Genomic DNA, 19,572 nt, shown 5'->3' with positions numbered 1-19,572 from the left:
GGTAGTATTTGAATGCTAAACGATAGTACAGAACTAAAAACATAAAATTTGGAATCTACTGTTAATTATGCTTTTTATACTAAGGTTGACTTTTGTTTCGGTTAGGAGAGGTATTAAAATTTCACTTTGCCCTTGACCTGATGAAAATTCCTTGTATTTGGCAGTGCTTAATGAATAAAAATAATCAGTATTTCACAGGACACTCCCCCCCCCCCAATATTCCACTCAAAGGATTTATGTATTTCTTAAACCCTTAAGTTTTAAATTGGAAAAGCTCTTTTATCCAATATAAGTAGGGTGCCATAATGATAGTGGCTAACTGTATAAAACAGTCAATAGAAGTTTTATTTTTGTCCCAAAAATGAACAATTGGCTTTTCCCTCTAAGTGACTAATCATTCATTGCTAGTTCTGTAAAATTCCATAGTGATTCATACTATTGTAAAAATCAATCTTCAACTAGTCAATAATGTGGATGGATATTATTTACCTAGTGTTTAATTCTTTAATACTTTTGTGTTATGGGAAGGGCTTTTAAGTGACAGATCATTAAACATTTAAACAGTGGAGATTTACTTTTCCTTAACCATAGGAATATACAAGGATATATTTGCATTTAGTGGACCCTGACCCCAATCATCTTCATTTTGAAACCTGTCAATAAGTCATCAGGTTCTGACAGTTAAATGTGTTTTCAGACATACACCAAATATGAGGGCTTCAAACTATTAAGACTTTACTGAGACTTCTTGTGCCTTTTGACCAGGAGGGTATATATGTAAAGTTGAAACTAATCAGGTTGTGTATCAGAAGGAAACTGCATCAATGAAGCTTAGGGCTGAAGGAATTTACATTGGGAGAATGATCTCTTCATATTTATTGAAGAAGCAAGTATGGGCTTGATCCTCTAGAGATGTATAAAATTGTCCATGTTTTGTATGCTTTGTGGGACAAAATCTGATAGCATAAGATCTTCAAAGAATGGAACTTTACAGGAGGATGAAATGATACCAGAAATCAAGAATTTTAAGTTATTCTGTGCTTAAGAGTTACAAATACTATTCTAGGATGGGTAAGGAAAATTAATCCCCAAGTATATTCGGTTCTATGATCTAACTGAAAAGGGCCCTCATTTATGGGGCAGGATAAAGAAACTGCTTTTATTTACTTATTATTGGTGTGCCAAAGTTGCCTCTGGAAATTGCTTTTGAAAACTGTCCAGTTTATTTTATGAATAACTACCTGCTGTGGGGTGGGCCAACATCCCACAGGGGATGGGGCCTTGGAGGTGGGACGGTGTCGGTGGAATGATGAATGGGACGCAGCTTTCTATTCAAACTGCAGCACGGGTTTCATGGGGAAAACTACTCCACCTTGGCTGAGGCTTGGCTTTATTTTAAACCTTCATGATCACACATCTACTTGGCACATAGTTTCATTCTCAACATAAATGTTTCCATAGAACCCAACAACAGATGCGAAGCCTAAGAAGATAAGTCAACAAAACATTGTTGCTGAGTGCAGGGTCAAAGGGTAGAATCAACATGACCCAGATATAGGTTGGGGAATTTGTCAGAAATTTTTATGCCTAGAAAAGAGGGTCCTATCTAAGTGGGTATGTAAGAATCCTTAGGTTTAATTTTGTAAGTGTGATCTGGTAGTATTCTCTGGGGACAGAGTGGGACATCTATATTAACCATTCAAGCATGTTGCTCTCATCTATTTTTCCTGGGGCTAAGTAAGAATCATAGCAATTCCAATAATATGGGGATGTTAATAAGGCACTTAGGGAGGTTTCAGTGGGTCTTTCCATCCTTCCTAGAGGTTGCTTGGCAGTCCTCGGTGTCCACGCTGTGACTATGTCAAACAACATGGTCTTTGATGGCTCCTGGCAACTACCTATATTTTTCTTTTACCCTAGACCTTTTTCTCTTGTACCTTTCATTTTATTCTACGGAAAACTTGCATCCCTTGGGAAAACATCTATAGCTACACTCTAGTAGTCTCTCTTACCTTTCAACAAAAAGAAACAGTAACAATAGAAATCTTTTTTTCCCCCATTCTCAGTTCTAGATTAACTGTCATTTAGCAATCTCTCCTTTTTGTGAGTCACTCCATTGGTCTTTCAACCAGTCTAGATTCTTGTTGATGTCAACTGTCCATCTCTAGGTCATTCCCTTTTATGGAGTTCAGTATCTGATTCCCAATTGTCCTTTTCACCTCCATCCCCTTTCCTCATGCTCAGGCAATTCAATTTGCACATTGATGTCCCTTCAAACACCTTAGACTCCCAGTTGATCATTCTTAAATTAGATTTCCAATTTTCATTTCACCTCATCCATTCATAGGAAGAATCATACCTTAGATCTATATCACTTATCTGTATCACTGATGTGCTTCAAGGCCCTTACAGTTTCACTTTGATCATAAATTCGTGTCCTTCCTTCTCTACTTTTCACCTCAGAAACCTGTTCTTTTTCTTCTCTCTGAACATCTACCTCTTCTGTCTGTTACCTCATCTTCCTTTCTTCACAAGTCTGTAGCTATTTCAAGCTATTTCCCTTACCCTGAATTCCTTACCCATTGTCCTTTTGCCATTCACATCTTAAATCCCAACCCCGAATTGCCTCATCCATCTTCTATTCCAATAATTCTGTGTAGCACTTCAAGTCATAAATAAGACTAACTGTGCTTCACAAATTGGTTAACTTCAACTGGTAACACACTTATCTCCGCACTTCTGAGTTTTCCACTGTAGGTAATCTGACCTCTCCTTGCACTGCAAACTTTTCTCTCACTATCAATGATCTTAACCACTATATATGATGTCTTTTTCTCAGTTCTCATCCTACTTAACACCTCTAGCTTTCAAGTACCCCAGTCCTTGATGTTCTTTTTGGTTTCCATAACACTGTTCTTTACTAGCTAATTGCTCTTACTGTCTTATTTGCTAAATCATCATCTGTTCCTACTCCCTCCCTCCCCCATCTATACTCTTGTTATTGGGTTTGGTTATAATATTTACACAAATGCCTCTAAGTTCTTGATATTTTCAATTTTATACTGCCAATTTCCTCTTGAACATGAATCTGAATGCCCCATGTGCCTTTCAAACTTAACATGTCACCAATGAAATTCATTATTTCAATGAACTTGCCTCTAACAAGTATCCTTATTTATTCTGGTGGCTTTATCCATTGACAAATGGATGTTAACAACCTTGGAATCATTCTTGGATTCCCTTTCCCTGCCCTGTTTATCCAATCAATTGCCAACCCTTCTTAAATTCATCCCCACATTCTCTAGTGTCCATTGTATCCCTTCCAATTGGTATATCTTTAATCATTTTATCAAGTCAGTTGACTAAAGGATTAGTCCAGGTCACATCTAAGTTTCTCTCTAATCTGAATCTCTGAACCCTATTACTAGAATTAAGTATAACACCTATAGGATCAGAAGCAAGAATTACTAATGCTTAACTGCCCAAGTTATACATATCTGATTATGCAATTATTTTACAAAACTTGGTCAGTCCCTAGGCATCAACTAGATTATTGGGATTCAATGTCCCTAGCTGAAGAATGTAGAAGAATATATTTCATATCACCTCACTGCCTCTTTCAGGGCTTGCTTGATAGGGTGTAGGGGATTGGGACCTTCTTTATCAGTGGAAGTCAGGGATCTTTACCCCCCTATTCTTGGTATTCTAGCTCTAGACTAAGGAATTTCTCATGTTTTACTATGGACTCTAATTATTAACAATGTTAATAGGGATACTACAGTATCTGATGATAATGTTCTTTTCCATGAATCCTTAAAATATAAGACCCTTTTATTCAATGGACAGCTGAGACAGACAGGCTTATGTATGAAATAAAAATCTGAACTTTTTGGAGGACTGAACTTTGAGAAATGGGTAGATCATGAATAGATAATTGAAAACTAAAACATAGATAGACTTTATTGAGGTACGGCAAGAGAGCCAGGAATATCCTAGACACCAAAAAGAATTTAAGATAGATGTATACAGTGTTAGAGAAATATGTCATCAAGTAACAGGTAGAAGTCCAATCAGATGAGTGCTCTGTTCCATGCAGGTCCAGTGAAAGAAAGCAAGTTTGTATTCATATAGGTGAGTAGAGTATGACATCCAGATCATCAATGGCTATGGAGTATATGGTGATCCAAAAAAAGGAGCCAGCAGGCTGATCGTTACAGTAGGAAGAAGGGAAAGTAATAACATGGAGGGTTAAAATTTGGGGTTGAGACTGAATTTTTTTTTTAGTTGGTTGCCAGGGATTTAAATTCTAAATCCCAATGGAATACTCAAGTCAGAATAGAATTTTATGGTGGTTTATTTACAATAGAAGGAAGAAATTAAGAAAGAGAGAGGGAAAAGGGGAGGGTAGCTGCCCTGGCCTGATCTGAACCCAGTGGGAGTTCAGAGGCCTAAGTCAAGGAAAGGGTGTCCCAAGAGATGGGCTTTTCCAGAGGCTGTTTCCTCCAGAAAAGACAAGGAAAGAGGAGTCAGTCTTAACACTCACCATGTGATCATCTCAAGGGAGCAGTCTGGGGTCTCACACTCGAGCTCCTCCAAGTCAAGTTCCACCACCAAATCCCTCTCACAGGAAGTGACGTGAATTATAAAGGCAGTTCTTTACATCATTTCCTGTGTCTCACATGTACCAATGGTGGCTTAAACTTGGCTTAGGACAGCCCAGGGGGTGTGATAGATAATTTTGAAGGGGTTATATTTGATGGGTAAGTGATAACTGATGGATCAGGTAGTTATCTTCCTTTTGCCTACCCTCCTCCCACTATATCTCCCTTTCTCCATCTTCCAGCCTCTTCTTCCCCTCCCCCTTTCTTCAGCCTCCTTCTAAGTGAGGGTGAGCAATGATGTTTCAGAGGAGATACTCTTTATCTCAAGTAGAGGTTTCTTGGGGAAAACAGGAAAAGATGGAGGATTGATGTAAGAGAGTTGAGGGTTTTTCTATTATCTATAGTGAATCTTAGGTTAGAGGATATTGAGAGAAGTGGCAATTCAGTCATTACCATAAAACAGAACAAGTCAGAGAGAGATATATGGACTATTGTCTTCTGCCTTCAAATCAGCCAGGCCACCTTCAACTTGATTATCCCAAGTCCCAGAGATAAACCCAGCTTCTTCTTTCAAAGTCACCACCATCAGCCAAGAAGCCCAGAAAATCAGTCAGCAGTTGGCTCTTGCCTTCAACTGTTTCCTGGTAGCATTCCAAATGAAATCTTCCTGTGATTGACAGCCAATCAACCTCCAACCATTGCTTCTTGTCTTTTTACATGTCTTATAATTTCTCTCCTTTCCACAATCCTCCCTTTTTGTCTTTAAAAATGCAACCAGGGGGCAGCTGGGTAGCTCAGTGGATTGAGAGCCAGGCCTAGAGATGGGAGGTCCTAGGTTCAAATCTAGCCTCAGACACTTCCCAGCTGTGTGACCCTGGGCAAGTCACTTGACCCCCTGCCTTGTAGCCAATACACAGTATTGGCTCCAAGACAGAGGTAAGGGTTTTAAAAAAAAAATGCAACCAGCATTTTTTAATGATACTTACCTTTTAGATATATTTTGTTATATTTCTAACTATCTAATTCTTAATCCTGTACCATCTTAAATATTCCTTTACCCTCCCCAAATCCTAAACTTATCTTAGGTATTCTTTCTATCTAGTTCTATGCTAAGTTTGGGTATAGGAAAATGGTTTAGGTAATAGGGATTTACACGAACATGTTTTTGATGTAATAAGTCATGTAACAATTTTAAACAATTCCAACAATATATTGAATATGTAACTGTCTTATCTCTTAATGTATATAAATTCAACTAAGTAAAATTTTCTATTACTAACAATTGGTAACCTAACATCATAATGCAATCCATCTTCTATACTTAAGTAGTTTTATGTCTCTCCCTACTTCCCTAAGACTTTGAACAAATTTTCTAAACTGTCCCTATATTTTGGTTATTAAAACATTAATAAATTACTCTAATATAGTTAGTTTGTTAGTACATTAGTATTTACATATGTATATAGGTTGTATTTATACAGATTTACATATGTACCTCCATAATACATTGTTCTAGATTTCTGTGCAACTCATGCAGATAAGAAATTTCTTTGTCTATTTGAATTTTCCACAGAAATTTATATATCAGTGTGACTTTTGTTTTGCAACTATGCATATGTTGTATACTTACCCATTCGATGAGATATTTTCCTACATTATATTTTAGTATAGCATGTGTATGTATATATGTGATGTTAACATGTATGTCACATTCTTACATAGCCTCATGATCACAAGTCCAAAATTTTAAAGCCCTTCCATGTTCTTAGATGTTGATTGTAGAAACTCGTGTTTCTAAGTCTCTTGTCATCTGGTTAGCATACCACTCTTGTCAGCTGTTAATCTTGATTATAGTCCTGTGTTCTTCAATTCAGGAACAAACTGGAACAAAAAGGAACATACTGGAACAATCAGGAACATGCATGCGTGTAAGGTTTTCACATGTGCATGTATATAAGATTGAAATTTTCATGGTGCGTGGAAGTAAGCTATGAGTTCTTGTCAAAATTCATTAGTTATTCTTCATGTGTGGAAGAAAGCATTACTTATGATTATCTTCATGTGTGGAAGTAAGCTTTACATATGTTAACCTTCATGGGTAGGTGTAAACAGTATAGTTTCTTAGAATTTTTTGTTAAGACTATGAATTTGAAGTTTTATCTTTTTGATGTTTGAATTTTCACAAGGAGATTTATTGTATGTTTTCTTTAGTTATGTCTTGGAGATAGAATTTGGATATAATGTAATTCGTTTGGTCATGGAGTTATGTTTTCATTTGAAATAACATTGTTTCTTTCTTTGCTGTTACCATGGTTGGCAGAGACTTTGTATAGAATATGTAGGGACTTTTTCATTGGCACTAATATTTTAAATGCATATTTCTTTTACTCTGTTTTACTGGCTTTTGCAGTGCTTTCCTTTTATAATTTCCATTCACAGGCTATATTATCTCTTACAGGGGTCAGTCAGTTGTTTCTGATTTGTCACTTGCTAGTACACATGGGTCATAGATCTTCCTCCCCCACACACAATCCTTATGTGGGGGGTGTATACATTCCTGGTTGCTAAAATTCTAAAGACTAAGCAGGGTGGAGTAAATCTAAAATTCACAGGAAGCAAGATAAAAGGGTGTTGTGCTCACAAGGCTACAAAAAATAATATGAATAAAATTTCCTTGTAGTCTGAAATGGTCTAACAAATATAAATAGACATTGATATAAGAAGCCCCTGATGTCTTTACCTAAACATAGGGTGCCTGATTTCTTGAAGGCTATGTCAGGGCTCGGATAGATCATCCTAGGACTTGCTTATGTAAAATGAAGTAGAATATCATCAATATATTGGTCATCAGATGAAATATTTGGTCAAGCTATGCCATAAAACAAGTCATCACTATGATAATAAGATAAAAATTATCAAATAATTAGTGTACATAATGATGACCCTATGTCACCCATAATAACTGCATATTTTTTCTGACCATAATGCAGTAAAAATTATATTCAATAGAAGACCTTCAGAGAATAGATTAAAAATTAATTGCAAACTAAATAACCTAATCCTTAAAAGTCAAAGAACAAGTATAAAGTAATTGGTTTCAATAAAAAATAATGCCAACAATGAGACAACATTCCAAATTTTGTGGGATGCAGCCAAAAAATTACTTGGAGGAAAACTTATATTTCTAAATGCTTACACAAATAAAAGAGAAAGAGTAAACCATCAAATTTGGCATGTTACAAAAAACAACAACAACAAAACAACTAGGAAAGGCAACTTAAAAATCCTCAACTAGGGGGCAGCTGGGTAGCTCAGTGGATTGAGAGCCAGGCCTAGAGATGGGAGGTCCTAGGTTCAAATCTGGTCTCAGACACTTCCCAGCTGTGTGACCCTGGGCAAGTCACTTGACCCCCATTGCCTAGCCCTTACCACTCTTCTGCCTTGGAGCCAATACATAGTATTGACTCCAAGACAGTAGGTAAGTGTTTAAAAAAAAATCCTCAACGAAAAATGAAAATAGAAATTCTAAAAATCAAAGCAAAGATTTTTTTAAATGAAAATTCAAAAACATTAAATTATAAACTAGGAGCTGATTTAAATAAAATAGATAAGCCATTGATTAATTTTATTAAACAAGAAGAAAACTATATTACCAGGACCAAAAACAAAAAAGTGAATTCTTAACCAATGAAGAGGTAATACAAGCAATTGTTAGGAACTACGTGCCAATAAAATTGATCATCTAAAATAAATAGATGAATATTTACAAAAGCATAAATTGCTCAGATTAACAGAACAGAAAATAGAATACCTAAATAATCCTATCTTAGAAACAGAAATTGAACAAGCATAACCCCAATCCCCAGACCAGGTGTATGTACATGTGAATTCTACCAAATATTTAAAAATTGATTCTAATAATATATATTTTAAAATAGGTAAAAGACTCTTATTTTTATGACTTAAATGGTCTTGATACTGATCAGAGATGTCAAAACAGAAATAAAATCAATTTAGTGAATTTTTATGCACAATTTAAAAATAAAATATAAGTAGGAAAATTAAAGCACTATATGACAAAGCTCATATTATGACTAAGCTAGAGATGCCAGGAATAAAGGGCTGATTCAGTATTAAGAAAACTATAAGCATAATTGATTATATCAAAGACAAAATTCAAAATTACATGATTATTTTAATTGGTGAAGAAACTTTTGATGAAATAATATCTGTTCTTGTTTAAAAAAAAAACAACTAAAAATCACAGAAACAAATTGAGCTTTTCTTAAAATTTATAAGTAGTATTATATCATCATTTAAAGCCAAGCACAAGTATTGTCTGTAATGGAAAAAAGCTGCCTTTCCAATAAAATCAGAGGTGAAGCAAGTATGATCATTGTTAAAAATGGGGAATAGCTTAATCAAATCTTCTGAAGTAGAGTCTGAGCAATTTTAAGATTCACACTACCCTGAACAAAAGTAGGAATTTTTACCTTATTTCCCTGATCAAAGAAGAAAGAGAAAAAAAACTAGAATAAAATTACTCTATGTTACTAATGTTACTAATAATATTCATTAGGTGCACATTTGCATAGGTCCCCATTGTTCCTTATCATTTTTCTATTGGTTTGTAAATGAACTAACACTAACTCTAACCCTAAAGATGTTTAATAGTGCTTGGACCTATTATCAATTAAAAATTCTGTTAAGCAAGAAATAGCCAGTACATGTTAGTGACAAAACAAAAAAGTAAAAACAAATTGCTATAATTATTCAGGGCTAGTGAATTTGTCCAAATATTCTTGAAAATATTTTGAAATTATGGAAGAAAAATTTCCAGGTGATTCATATGATTTGTTCTAGTAGTACCACTTTTGGGTTTATAACTCCAAAAAGTCAATGGCTGAAAGAAAGGATCTATATTGGTAAAATATTATTAGCAGCACTTCTGTGTTTTGGCTCTGCCTTTTTGAGTGCTACTCTGGCTCATCACCACCCCTTCACATTAGGAGATCCACTATGAACTTCAAAGATGTGATATCACCCAGTACATGAACCAGATTGTGAGACTTTTAAGATTTACTTTTTCTGAAGGAGGCCTCCACATTTTTGTTTTTGCTTTTGTTTTATTCTGTTTGCTTTTATTCCCTTCTCTTTCCCCTCTCTTAGAACTATCTATGACTGTAAGACTTTCTAGTCATTGAAATGGTGGAGATTTGTGTTAGGACCAATAGTCTATTGATGTAGGTTCACTGACTTCTTTGAGACAATTACTCCACCTGCACCCTTCAGCCACATGTAGTCAGTTACTCTGACCTCTGGGGCTATGAGTGGAAGGAAGGAAATTGAAGTGGCCTCAGATGTATTCTTGTTCCTTCAGGTCTTGTGAAATTTCACACACACAAGCACACGTTTCCTCAGCTGCTATGCTATCATCCCACACAGAGCATATTTCCTGCTTGTATATCTGAGATCAATAGGGTGCTATTTGTTAATTGTTGAATAACTCATGTGTGCCTCATTTTATTCCAATTGACAACATTATCAGTGTTAAAACAAAGAGCACAAAAATCAGATGACTGAATTAACTTTGAATTAGTCTTGCCTCTTTTCCAAGACTCAACTTCTTTTGCCTAAGAATTGAAGTTAAAGGGAGGCCCTTTCCAGTCATCCTTGTCTTTGCTATTTCATCTTTCTGAAGTTTTTTTGTGTGAATAATCTCAGAAGAAAAATTAAGAATCCCAAGTTCCCATTTACAATGGTTACCATCTGTTCTATTTAAAAATGAATATATCTACCAGTTATTATTGTTCATAAAGTTTATTAATAGAAAAGGTAGATAAGCATAGATTTAAATCTCTTCCTTACTCTGAGTTCTCAGACGATGTGTCTCTATTCTATCAGCATATTTTCCCTCTCCTTCACTTCTCTGCTCCCTTCCAGAGTCTGTGCCAAAAGACACAGATGGGCTCCACCCACTTTCTTTTATTGATGTACACAGGGGCAACTCTGGTATGAGAAGAATGTTGATGAACTGGGTCCGCAACTCAGGAGGGGGAGGGGATAAGATCCCCTTGACATAAACCCACATATTGGGAAATAACATAACCAATAAGAGAATTATCATAATTGTTACCATTTTTTTCCACCCTACCCCAAGGGAGGTGAAGAAAGAATCAATGGCATTTGGTGACTAATGGGATAAATGGAATTTCTAAACTTATTATTGTCAATATCAATTTCTCTAATAAGAGACAAAGAAAATGGCTTGGTCAATTTGGGGGTGATACAGAATAGTATTAGAATCATTTGATTTTCTCAATTTCTCCTTTTTGTCAATGGAATATTTGCCACTGTTTCCCCTTGTGTGAAACGAAGATTATGTATTATTCTCAATGTGTTAGGTAGTATAACAATAGAAGTAATATTAGCAATTTCAGAACAATACCCCTTTGGAAACTCACAATAGAAATTAGTGAAAAGTAGCAGCTCTTTAGGAGAGGAATTGAAGAAGCACTGACATAAAGCTGTAGAAGAGCCTTTGGTAGACTCACCAATCTCTCCTAACTAATGAAGTGTATATAGCAGTGATGGTGAACCTATGGCACAGGTTGCCAAAGATGGCATTCAAAGCATTCTCTTTGGAAACATGGCTGCTATCTTCTCCCCCACCCCAGTTGGTTACTAAAAAGCCAGAGGGCCTCTGTGGAGCTCCTCTCCTTCCCCTCTCCACTGTGCCTGATGATATTTTTTCACATCACCCGCTCCCAGCCCAGCAGCCCAATGGGGGTGCACAGTGCTAAGATGGGTGGTTAACAGTCAGCAGAGCTGAAGGGGAGCAGAGGGCTTGGGCCATTTCCCATCCCTTCTCTACACTCAGCTGAGGACATCCTCACATCACCTGCCCCTCCACCCAGCAGCCCAATGGGAGCACTTTCTCCCTCCCATGTATAGGGTAAAGGGGGCAGAGCTTGCCCAGCACTTGGGGGGGGTGAATGACACATGGTCTGGGGGGGGAGGCACAGCACTCTGTTTGCGGGGGGTGGGTGGGTGAGGCCTAGCACTCGTCTCTAAAAGTTTCACCAGCACTGGTATATTATATGATACCTCCAAAGTGACCATTTATTAGCGCATAAAATATTCACATTCAAATGCAGAAAAGCAAAAGTCTTAAATGCATCCTGTTTGGAACATAATGCAATAAAAATTATGTTCAATAAAGATATATGGAAAGAGATTAAAATTAATTGGAAATTCACCTAATCCTAAAGAATGAGTGAGCCAGAGAACAAATCATAGAAACAATCAACAATTTAATAAAGGAGAATGACAATGAGACAACATACCAAAATTTGTGGAATGATGCCAAAGTAGTACTTAGGGAAGAATCTTCATCTCTAAGCACTTACATCAATAAAAGAGCAGATCAATGAACTGGGTATGCAACTAAAGGAATAACTGAAAAAAAAAACAAATTAAACATTCTCAATTAAAACAAAGGAAAGATGGATAATATTGAATGTAAGAAAGCCATTTTACTAGTGAATAAGACTAGGAGCTGATTTTATGAAAAAAAAAATGAAATAGAAAAGCCACTAATTAATTTGATGAAAAGAAAAGAAAGAAAAAAGAGAACAAAATACCAGTATCAAAAATGGAAAGAGCAAAATCACCACCAATGTAAAGGAAATTAAAGCAATTATTAGGAATTATTTTTCACAATTATATGCCTACAAATCTGACAATCTAAGTGAAATGGATAAATACTTACAAAAATATGAAATACCCTGATTATCAGAAGAGGAAATAGAACCCTTAAATAACTCTTCATAAAAAGAAATTGAATAAGCCATCAATGAATTACCTAAGGAAAAAAACCCAGGGTCAGATAGATTAACCAACATCTCTTACTGTATACCAAGAAACATCAAAATGGATACATGATTAGACCTAAGGCTGATAACATAAGGGGTATCATTAGGGAAACATGGAATAATCAGTTCTATGGATAAGGGAAGAATTTGTGACCAAACAAGAGATAGGGAGTATTATAAGATGTAAAATGATAATTTTGATTATATTAAATTTAAAAGATTTTGCACAATAAAACCAGAGCAACCAATATTAGAAGAAAAACAAAACTGGGGGAATTTTTTTTACGGTGTCACCAAACAAAAGTCTTATTTCTCAAGTATATAGAGAATTGAGTTAAATCTATAAGAGCACAATCATTACCCAACTGATAAATGGTCAAAAGACATGAGCAGGCGAGGTTTCAGATGAAGTAATAAAAGCTATTTTCATATGAAGATATGCTCTAAATCATAATTGACTAGTGAAATGGGAATTAAAATAACTCTGAGGCACCACCTCACAGCTATCAGACTGATTTGTCAGGAAAGGGAAATGTTAAATATTGGGGGAAATGTGGGAAAATTGGTACTCTAGTGCACTGTTGGTGGAGTTATGAAGTGATCCACACATTCTATAGGGCAATTTCAAACTATGGCCAAATTTCTATAAAACTGCTTATAACTTTTGGTCCAACAATAAGACTGCTAGGTCTGTATCTCAAAGAGATACAAAAAAAGGGGAGGGGGAGGACATATTTGAACAAAAAAAAATTATGGTAGCTTTTTTTGTGGTGGCAAAGAAAAGGAAATCGAAGGGTATGTAATTTGAATCTGTTACCCTAAAAACTACAATCCCCAGCAAAACTATGATTCCCAGCACCCTACTCACTTCCTATCCTTAGGTGCTGATATAGATAGGATATAAATTGAGTGTAGCCTCCTCTCAGTCTCTTTCCATCCTGTCCTGGCTTTGGGGGAATGGGGATTTTTGAGCAGGTAGGAAGACTTAGTCATTTGCCTCTGTTTTGTCAGATAATAAACTTTATAAAAATAATACTTGGAGTATTGGACATTAATTAAAAACCTACAAGGGATACCCATCAATTGGGGAAGGTCTGACCAAGTTGTGGTATTTGATCATAGTGGAACACTAGTAGTAGTAGTAGTCTCTCGGTGATCGAGAATGACTATTGTCTTTGTGCAGTTTCATCTACGGTGTACCCTCATGTGGCTTTGGAGTCCAAAGGCTGAGGCGCAGAGTCTGTGGCACATGGGGCATGGGACGCCAGCTGTTACAGGAGGTGCAGTTGTGGCCTGGTGTCGGCCTTCGCTCATCTTCAAAGGTGGCAGTGGCATGGTTAATGTGGGTTCGCCAGCTGCTTCTGTCAGAGGCAGCGAGTTCTAGTTGCTTTGGTGTAATGCCAGCCCACTTCGAGTTGGACTTTAGCTGATCCTTGAATCTTTTCTTTGGTTGGCCTTGTTTCCTGAGTCCAACTGACAGTTCACCATAGAATACCTGTCTTGGTATTCACTGTGGGTCCATGCGGATGACATATCCAGACCATTGTAGCTGGGTTTTGAGGACCATGACTTCGATGCTGGTGGAGTTGGCTCTGTCGAGGACTTCGTGGTTGGTGATACGGTCCTGCCATCGGATCCTCATGATTGACCAGAGAGAGTGTTGGTGGAATTGCTCCAGCTGTTTCATGTGCTTCCGGTACAGTGTCCATGTTTCACAACCGTACAGGAGCAAGCTGAGGACCACTGCCATTTTTCATTTTATTTTCTTGATGAGTTTTTTAGTGACATGTGCCTTCTTCCACAACATGACAAATATGAAAATATGTATTATATGAGAGTTCATATGGTATAATCTATATCAAATTGGTTACCATTTTAGGGAGGGGAAAAAGAAGGGAAGAAGAGAATTTGGAATTTTAAAAGTGAAAAAATAATGTTAATAATTGATAATTGGAGAAAAAATAAAATATGACTGGAAAAAAGTGTAATCTGTACTTGAGACCAGGAGACAAAGGAGAACAATGAAATGCCATCTCTCTCCCTCCATTGCAGTTATGAAGACAAGAGGCTTTGTAGAATTGTGAGAATGGGAGCACATTACAAAGAGCAAAGGGCTGAGCTGGTGGGTTAAGGCAGATGAGAGGAGGGGGCAAGGAGATGAAGGAGTGAGGTGGTGTTAGGGTAAAATTCAGGGTGTGATTGAATATATTATATTAGTGGTTGCCAGGGATTTAAATCCAATCCCAATGAAATACTCATTGGTCAGTATGAGATTTCATGGTGGTTTATTTACAATAGAAGGAAGAAATTAAGAAGAAGGAGAAGAGGGAAAGGGTAGACGATCTGCTCCGGCCTGGCCTAAGCCAAGGGGAATTTAGAGGCCTCAGCCAAAGGGCCTTCTCAGAAAATTAAATCTAGCTCAGCTTCCAGCCATGAGGCCTCCTCCAAAATGAGGGGCCTCTTTGGAGGATAGTTTCTTCAGAAGGTCAAGGAAAAGGGGAGTCAGCCTTCTCACTTACCAAGTCTGATTCAGGGAAATTGCCTCACCTAGACCAAGCTACAGAGCTCCTCCCAGTAAACTCCACCACCAAGTCCGCCAAAGCTGCAAGCATGCCAAAAGCTCCCTCATAGGAAGTGACTGGGAAATATAAAGGCAGTTCTTTACATCACTTCCTGTGTCTCACATGTACCAATGGTGGCTTAAACTTGGCTTAGGAGAGTCCAGGGGGTCAGTCAGTTGTTTCTCATTTGTCACTTGCTAGCACATGCTGGTCATAGGCCATCCTCCTCTACAGTTAATCCTTAAGTGGGGGTGTATACATTCCTTGGTTGTTCAGATTCTAAAGACTAAGCAGGGTGGAGTAAATCTAAAATTCACAGTGGAAGCCAGGGGCTCACTGAAAGAGTTTTAAGCCAGCACTCCCTTTGTCCACCTTGAGGCAAGTCTCACCAGCGCCCAGGTCCCCCAACCCAGTCTCTCTGTCTCTGTCTCTGTCTCTCCCGCCTCCTGCCTCCCTCCTCCCCTCTCAGCATTGGCCCCCCCACCAGGTTCCTGTGGCAATAAATAGCTGATGGCAGAGGCCTTTTGGCTCAAGGGGAACACTGACCACCAGTCTGAAGAAGAAGCAGATCTGGATGCGGGGAGTAGCTGGCCTAAGAGAAGAATGCTGGGGTCCACATTGTGTACCTTTTGGCTTACAAGGATAACAACGTGATCTGGGACAGCAAGACCTGCGCTCGCTGCTGCTTCTTGATCTATGACCTCCACTGGTCACTGCAAACCAAGCTACTTGGGGGCACTGAGGACTGGATGTTGTGCTTCGCTCAGACCATCCAGCCGGGGGAGAAGTGGAGCATCCACATTGCTAGGCATTCACAGGGAAACATATATAGCCTGATCCTCCAGTGCTACCCATACCTAAGCATTGCCCTCATGAGATCACTGTGGACCGTGAATGTCCTGGGGTGTGGACTAGCTCATCACCCTGGTCTTCCAGGACCATCACTACAGGTGTGCAGACCACCTCTTCCTGTGCAACAAGGGGCTCTAGGTGGAGAGAACAGAGCCCAGCACCAGCTACACCCTAGAGTTTAGTTCCTGTAAGGTGGCCTTCTGGTCCTGCGAGGACCTCTACCTGGTGCTGTTGGGCCCCTGAGGCATGCTCAAGATGGGCAAGAGCACCTAGGTAGGCAAGAACAAGCACTTTGTCCTAGAACAAAATTGTCCCCTAGTGGTATCAGGTAGCAGGGCAACCAGAGTAATGTGTGCACCCTGCAGGGAATGGACCTCTCCATCAATCAGGATGAGGACCATGACCAAGAAACTACAGATCAATTGGGACAAGAAGTGTACTTTCCATGGAGAACATGGCTTCATTGGATGCCGGAAAGTGACTGGGACCATGGATTCCAATTGCTTTTCATATGATGGAGCTGGAATTTAATGATTTTGCCTAAAGTATCAAAGACTCTACTGGGAAGAACTGAATGGAGGGAAATTAATGATCTTTCACCAATAGCACCAATTCCAGTGGGCTTCTTTTTCAAGCTCTGCAACTCTAACAAAGTAGCCATCAAAACCAATGACTGATATCTGAAGGGTGATCATTCTGGAGTCCTGCAAGTTTCCATGGAGGCCATTTATCCTTCCACACTCTGGGAGTACTAAATGCACTTTAGCATTGGGTTTTCCTATTTTCCACCCAACCCAATTCCCATATCCTGCCTTTTGATAGTTTTTATTTCTGTCCTTTCCCTTCCGTTCATCTTGCTCCCCTCTGTTCCCACTCCCACCCTCACTTCTCTCTGTAGGATTTCAGGATGGTTTTCCTGAAGCCATTTTCCTATCATGATTAAAAAAAAAAATCTCTTGCAGCTTTGGCGGACTTGGCGGTGGAGTTTACTGGGAGGAGCTATTTGGGGCTAGAAAAGTCTGGTCATATGTTAAAATTTCTGCTGGCTAGTACCCAAACCCTTAAAGCTGCTATAGGTACTTTTGAAGTAGTGGACTAGAGATCCTTTGGTTGGAAAGAGCCAAACTGACTTGTTTCTTAGTTCCCTTTTTTAATTTTTTTCAGGAATAGTGGTTAGAGTTGCCAAAAAAAAAAGGTAAAAACTTTATAAATCAAAAATCTTTCTTGGTGAACTTTGCACAGTGGTGGTTGGATCTTTTTCTAAGTGTTCTGCTTTTCCCCCCTCCTTTTATATAATATACTGGAAACCTTTAACCTAATTGCACATTTGTTTTAACCACTAGATGCCTATTCCCAACTGCAGCTACTCCACTTCCCTGTAGCCAGAATGCTCTTTGAGTTTCACTCAACCCCTTTTTTCCTACCTTCTCCCCTACCCCCAAAGGATTTTTCCTTCTGCAATGATGGCATGAAAATATCATGTTACTGGATGCAGAGAAATAACCAAAACAGCTTTTTATTTTTATTTATTTTTAAATTTTATTTAATTAGATGATTTAGAATAATTTTTCCATGGTTACAAGACTCATGTTCCTTCCCTTCCCTCCCTTCATTCCCTTCCATATATGATGCACAATTCCGCTGGGTTTAACATATGCCATCAATGAAGACCCATTTCCTTATTATTAGTATTTGCACTAGGGTGATCTTTTAGAGTCCACTTTCCCAGACATAGCCCCACTGACTCATGTGATCAAGTGGTTGTTTTTCTTCTGTGTTTCTTCTCCCACAGTTCTTCCTCTGGATGTGGATAGCATTCTTTCTCATATGTCCCTCTGAAAAGTTCTGGATCATTGCATTGCTGCTAGTTGAGAAGTCCATTACATTTGAATTTACCGCAGTGCATCAGTCTCTGTGTACAATGTTCTCCTGGTTCTGCTCCTTTCACTCTGCATAAATTTCTGGAGGTCATTCCAGTTCACATGGAATCCCTCCAGTTCATCATTCCTTTGAGCAAAATAGTAGTCCATCACCAACAGATACCACAGTTTGTTCAGCCATTCCACAATTGGAGGGCATCCTCTCATTTTCCAATTTTTTGCCTTCACAAACTGTGTGGCTATGAATATTCTAGTATAGGTCTTTTCCCCTATTATCTCTTTGGGGTACAAGCCCAGCAGTGCTATGGCTGGCTCAAAGGGCAGGCAGTCTTTTAGCATCCTTTGGGCATAGTTCCAAACTGTCTTCCAGAATGGTTGGATCAGTTCATAACTCCACCAGCAGTGCATTAATATCTCAATTTTGCCACAGACCCTCCAAAATTCACTACTTTCCTTTGCTGTCATATTGGCCAGTTTGCTAGGTGTGAGGTGATACATCAGAGTTGTTTTGATTTGCATTTCTCTGATTATAAGAGATTTTGAACATATTTTTGTGGGCTTATTAATAGTTTTGATTTCTTTATCTGAAAATTGCCTATTCGTGTCCCTTGCCCATTTATCAACTGGGGAATGGCTTGATTTTTTTTGTACAATTGATTTAGTTCCTTATAAATTTGAGTAATTAGACCTTTGTCAGAGGTTTTTGTTTATTTTGTTTATTTATTTATTTATTTTATTTGGTCAATTTCAAACATTATTCCTTGGTTACAAAGATTATATTCCATTCCTCTCTCCCTTTCTCCCACCCCTCCCATAACCGACTGCGCAATTCCACTAGGTATTACATGTGTCCTTGATCAGAACCCATTTCCATATTGTTGTTTGCATTAGGATGTTCATTTAGAATCTACCTCCCCAGCCATATACCTTTGACCCATGTAATCAAGCAGTCATTTTACTTCTGTGTTTCTACTCACACAATTTTTCCTCTGAATGTGGATAGTGTTCTTTCTCATAGATCCCTCTAGAGTTGTTCAGGAACACTGCATTGCCACTAATGGAGAAGTCCATTACATTCGATTGTACCACAGTGTATCAGCCTCTGTGTACAATGTTCTCCTGGTTTTGCTCCTTTCACTCTGCATCAATTCCTGGAGGTTGTTCCTGTTCCCATGGAATTCCTCCACTTTATTATTCCTTTGAGCACAATAGTATTCTATCACCAACAGACACTACAATTTGTTCAGCTATTCCCCAATTGAAGGGTATCCCCTCATTTTCCAATTTTTTTGCCACCACAAAGAGTGAGAGGTTTTTGTTATAAAGATTACTTCCCAATTTGTTGCTTCCCTTCTAATTTTGACTGCATTGGTTTTGTTTGTACAAACCCTTTTTAATTTAATGTAATCAAAATTACCTATTTTTTTAAACCCTTATCTTCCATATTGGAATCAATACTGTGTATTGGTTCCAAGGCAGAAGAGTAGTAAGGGCTAGGCAATGGGGGTTAAGTGACTTGCCCAGGGTCACACAGCTGGGAAGTGTATGAGGCCAGATGGGTACCTAGGGCAAATGTCTCTAGGCCTGACTCTCAATCCACTGTGTAACAGTTAAAATTTAGGGGAGACGGGTAGACTGAGGCATCTGAGGCAGGTAGAAATTAGTTTCTCTCTGCAAGAAGTATTATATTTTTTAGAGGTTTATTAAAGGTTAAAGATTAAAGAATATACAAGTAAGAAACATGTGCCTAGGCCAGAGGCCTAGACAAAATAACCTCACATCATGCAAGAGACCCACCTGCTCC

General features: G+C 38.2%; 1 pseudogene; it reads left to right on the top strand.

Annotated features, from left to right (window-relative positions):
• Nucleotides 1-11,202: 11,202 nt before the first annotated feature.
• On the top strand, nucleotides 11,203-16,419 carry LOC130457193 (fascin-like; annotated as a pseudogene).
• The last annotated feature ends 3,153 nt before the right edge of the window (nucleotides 16,420-19,572 follow it).

The sequence above is a fragment of the Monodelphis domestica genome, chromosome 1 (assembly GCF_027887165.1).
Source record: "Monodelphis domestica isolate mMonDom1 chromosome 1, mMonDom1.pri, whole genome shotgun sequence".
In the NCBI taxonomy this organism is placed as follows: Eukaryota; Metazoa; Chordata; class Mammalia; order Didelphimorphia; family Didelphidae; genus Monodelphis; species Monodelphis domestica.
This window is presented reverse-complemented; position numbering and strand designations above follow the sequence as displayed.